The 5,030-nt window shown below is 36.9% G+C and overlaps 2 long non-coding RNA genes across 3 annotated transcripts in view; both read left to right on the plus strand.

Moving 5' to 3' along the window:
- On the plus strand, positions 1 to 3,694 carry LOC128630106 (uncharacterized). The gene is made up of 3 exons (XR_008394364.1): positions 1 to 825; positions 1,705 to 1,851; positions 1,973 to 3,694. It is a non-coding gene; the product is annotated as an uncharacterized LOC128630106 (long non-coding RNA).
- Positions 3,695 to 4,466: 772 nt separating this feature from the next.
- The window catches only part of LOC128630111 (uncharacterized), a 3,442-nt gene continuing 2,878 nt past the window's right edge, over positions 4,467 to 5,030 (plus strand). The window contains exons 1-2 of one of the 2 annotated variants that reach the window (XR_008394381.1): positions 4,467 to 4,587; positions 4,682 to 4,816. This is a non-coding gene — a long non-coding RNA (uncharacterized LOC128630111). The remainder of the gene's footprint in view (positions 4,588 to 4,681; positions 4,817 to 5,030) is intronic. The other variant, XR_008394380.1, reaches the window with a different exon arrangement.

A 5,030-nucleotide genomic window follows, 5' to 3' on the forward strand; every position in this document is an offset into this window, starting at 1 on the left:
TTTATAATATATATAAAATTAGTGTATATATGTTTATTTCATTAGAAAAAGTGCAGTACATTTTCATGGTACGGTCAGTACTGTTTATTTTTGTAATAAAGTGAACTTAATTTTTCCACTGAGTGTTATATTTTCATTCAGTAGTAATCGGTTATTAGTAGGTGCTACCCGACTTGGTTATCAGCGTCTGTAAGATCTACTGTCGATCAGCCTTTAAAATAGATTAATGTGTATGACATGATCTTCTTTAATTAATAAAGAAATGCACTTGTTGACAACTTGCTGTGGTATAAGGGGAATAAAACACTTCAGAATGTGCAGTTCTACCTTAGGGTGGTAACGGTCACTCCACTTCATTGGATCGTTGACTGTTTTCCTATAACCACATGTTTATTCCTTACATAAATTAAACACAAAGCATGTAGGGGTTCTACATGCATGTAGTATTTGCACAATCAATAACCTATTAGAGTAATACATTGTGGTGTATATAAACTGAACTTTGTGTTTGATGTGTCTGCAGTGTCCAAAGCCCGTGGTGGTGGCAGTGCATGGCGTGTGTGGGGGAGCAGGTCTGTTGGGAGTGTTAAGTACCATCTCATACACTCAGCAAACAATATGGATGGAACTTTCCAGAGTTGTGGTGTCACTTTTCCTGCAAAGCTTTAATCATCAGAGAGTTATCTTTTACTGGGGCTTTTAGCTGCAGGAGACTGAATTACTAACAGTTTTTTTGTGGATCTGATTTCTTCTTTCGCAGGAGTGGATCTAATCACAGCCTGTGATATTCGTCTGTGCACACAGGATGCCTGGTTTCAGGTGAAGGTATGAGGAACATTAACTTGCCATACATTGCTTGCTTACATGTTTACACCAAGATCTGTAAACAAGTTATTTTTATCCATATGATCATATATCGAGATAGTAAGTGATGAGAAGATAAGAATGGGCTGATTGTTCTGACTTGAACAAGCCCCTATGAAAGAGTTGACCACAAGGGGGCACACTCTGAACAATTATTTACATTTGCAGTTTGTTGAAGATTAAATAAACCACAGTGAGCATCAGATGTCTGGTTTTAATACAAAGTGGACTATTTTATGATATTACCATCTTGTCATTTATCAAAGAAGAACTCCAAAACCTGAAATTTGTTCATTTTTGGACCGAAAAATTCTGCAGTGTAGCTCTTCTAGTGGGCTTTCCCACTGGAAGTTTAGTCCAACACAGAGCAGTTTGCATGAAAAGTTGGTAATGTGTCCGTCGTAATGTGGACTGGGAAGTGCGCTGCGGTACCGAACCCGAGACTACCTGTAGAAGGTGGTCCGAGTTCGGTTACACTGGAACTGTGAATGCGAATTGTCCCATGAATGTGAACGTAACTTGTATCCGGGTCTGCACTTTTTCAGGAAGTAGAGTAACCTGTGCTGAAGGCCTGTTGTGGTGATGACGTGTCATGACATGTTTTGGCCCAAATCTGCAGTAACTTTGAAAAAGTGGAAGCTCCTCTGAATATTGTGGAGTTTCTTGATTTTGTGTTAATTTCTATGATCACAAAAAGGTGAAATTCTGGACTGACACATGGAAGATATGGAATGATAACAGAAGAATGTGACTTTGGGTTGTACCGTGTATTTTTTTCATGTAGCTTTATTATTTAGTATAAATGAAGGAAAGTGTGTGTTCTGTTCTTCATCTCTGCAGTCATGTGTTCCCTGATAGTCAATGATTGCTGGAGCTCTGGAAATAGCAGGTGAGATTGCAGGCCGGAGTCGCGTCGCTGTCCAAGGAACCAAAATCAACCTCCTCTACTCCTGAGACCACAGTGTAACTGAGAGCCTAGACTACATGGTAAGAACCTGCTTAAGACATGAATAGCATTTTTAGCCTCAAGGTAGACCCATGCACACACAGTATGGCCACAAACACAAAGTAGAGCGGTCGAAATCTGAGATTTCTCCTGTGTCTCCAGGCTACTTGGAACATGAACATGTTGCAGACACAGGATCTTATGAAGTCAGCGCAGGCAGCCCTGGAAAAGAAGAGTCCGAAAGACGTGCCCTTCTCCAAGCTTTAAAGGAGAAGATCCAGGGCTGTTGAAGCTGCGGTGGAACTGAGACTTCATCATCCCCATATCTTTAGTTTTTCTTGCTAAGTCTCAGTTTCTTTTTAGTCTTTTTATTTTTAGACTGGTCAAAAGACTGATTAGTGGAAGTGAAATGATAGATGAACTTTTAATTACTTGCTTTATTATTTGCAGGTGCCTTGTACAGTAAGACAGGGTAACTAATACTCAAAAGCTTGTTTTGTGTGTTAACATGTACAGTAGATGTACATATTTTTTCTGGTCCTGTGTGACTGCAGAATGTAGTGCAGTTAACACAGTAAATTTCCTTGGATGCTCACTTTTAACTCGAGGAGGTCACAGTTTGCCCAGACATCTTTTTTTAAATCCGTCACCTGCACGTCATTCTGGGGGACGAAGAGGAGGAAGCTGGACAGATAAATTTATTTATTTATTTATCATTGCTGTGTTTCCTCAATCGAGTGCAGAAAGAAGAAAAACAACACAACTGATTTAAAATAAAAATATAGAAAACAATCTAATGTAAGGTTCTGATCCGGTTTGCTTTCAGCAGGAAGGCTGTCCTCTTTCCTGTTGCTCTTTCTCTTCTATTAGTCCATTTGTCCAGTCTGAATCGGTTTGATTCGTTTCGAGACGATTCGGAGTCAAATAATTTTCTAGTGAGAGTCGCACACTTCCAAACGAACTAGACTGAGATGAGTATTTGATTCTCACTAGAAAGTGATTCGACTCTGAATCAACTCGAAATGAATCAGTCAAACTGATTCAGACTCTATAAAAGGACTATGAGATGTGATTAAGATATATATTCCAATGTTTTGCTTTACAATTCCACTGTGTGTGTGTGTGTGTGTGTGTGTGTGTGTGTGTGTGTGCGTGCGCGCGCACGTGTGTTTTTCAGGAGAACGAGAAACTCTGACACAAGAGTACATCCTGACCATTGGTACTGTGTACACATCAACATACACACACGTCTCCATGCTGGACAGCTCAGGAGCTTTCACACACAGTGCTAGGAATATCCCGGGACAGAGAAACGCACCTTCTAAGTGAGCGAGTTTAGCGTCAACCGGTGAAATTTGCTGTAGCGTGAACACTTCGCCTCTGTGAGCTTCACTCTCCGTCAGGTTCACTGTAATTAGACATAAAATGTACATAATGTTTATTTTTCATACATTTAGGATTTAATGTTTTTTTTTTTTTTTTTACTCTTTGAGGAACATAAATGATATTTCGAGGCAGCTTCTTCTTCACTACCTGCTCCGTTTGACTCAAAAATGTAACGACCGGTTTCAAAAAGTCACGATGTCTTCAGTTCATGTGATTTTACTGCTTAATTTAAACAGGAAATGTGAAATATTTTTTTTCCTTTGTTTCCTCTACTGTCTTTTTGCTGTGATCTTGAACACAGTTGTAATTTTTTTAAAAATAATAAATAAACGATCATTCTAGTTCTCTCACTTTCCTTGTCCTAATTGTCCTGTATCTGTTAAATCTGTTTCATCTCTGGTCTTTCTGTCTGTATGAACACTTGTAGAAATGACTTGTAGTCCATATTTTTAAATGATTCGTGATTTTGAATTTAAATAAAGATATTCTTTAATTCTGTATTTTGTCATTTAATTATCATTAGAAATCAGAAGATCAGATTAAAGGCTTCTTTACCTGCCGAAGCTGTAAAACTTTCAATAAACCAGTCAATAGATCAGCTGGATAAATGTAGATTTTTATTTACTGATGAGATGTATTGATGGTGTTGATAGATTATTTGAAGATTTTTATTGATCTTGAACAATCATTCAGTTAAATATTTTTTTTAAAAAACTTGATAAATAGTTGATTAAATAAATGTAGTGTAATGTACTGAGTCAAATATGAAAACTACAAATAAACAACATCTATTTATATCTGTGTATAAATAAAAACCTCTCTCAATACAAGAAATTCATATCCTAAATGTTGCAAGTGATTAATCTGATCATTTTATTCACCTGTTTAATTATTACTTTCTAAATAATAAACAAATGAATGTTCTGGATTCATGAGGAATGTTTACATTTTGTGTCCAAACTCAAAAATTTAAACAAAGTGTATATTTATGATGATAAAGCACAAAGAACGTGAAACCTCAACACGTCTACAATCATCGATGAATTAAATATTAATTAAAAAAATTAAAGTAAACAAGAGTAAGACGAAGTATATTTTTAATTAAAATGTAATTAGAAAGCACTTTTAAAGTGGATTTGATTTAAAATAATGATAAAGCTGTTTTTTTATGTATTTGTATATATTATCCTCAATCGTGTTTAAGAAGAAGAGAATAATGAAGCTTTTTATGAAATAATATTTGGGTTTATTTTATTTTATTTTCTCCTCAAAGATTCAAATTTACGTCAACGTCCGTTACGTTGGTGACGTCACCACGAGCGCGAGAAGTCGAACTGAGGAGTAGAAACCGTTGTTAATGTTAATTCTGGCCCGTTTGGACCCAAACTAAAGTGAGTATATTCGGTTCTGTGTAACCGAACCCGTTCTGTTTTTGCTGTATTGTGTGTATGTGTGTAGTTAACGGTGTTAACACCTGTGTTTCAGGTGTATCAGTATGAAGCAGGCGGAGACGGCGCACTGATTCACTCTCAGAGCTCGATTCACTAATGACCGAATCACCGAGGAACCGACCAAAGATAACTCACACCCTCACGGAGAAGAAGAACAAGAGGAGGAGAAGTGAGAAATAACATTTTATAACTTTTTTTATTCACTCTGGTTCAGTATTAATGTTAATATTATACAAATATGCTAGCGGTGCTAGCTTTTGAGGAGGCAGTCCAGTCCACGCATGCGCAGTGTAATTAATGAGCAAGCTAATCGAAATGAGATTAGCAAATAGGTCGATGTTATTTTTGATTCTATTTAAAACGATGAATTCACTCTGTCAATA

The sequence above is a fragment of the Ictalurus punctatus genome, unplaced genomic scaffold, assembly GCF_001660625.3.
Source record: "Ictalurus punctatus breed USDA103 unplaced genomic scaffold, Coco_2.0 Super-Scaffold_100046, whole genome shotgun sequence".
Classification (NCBI taxonomy): domain Eukaryota; kingdom Metazoa; phylum Chordata; class Actinopteri; order Siluriformes; family Ictaluridae; genus Ictalurus; species Ictalurus punctatus.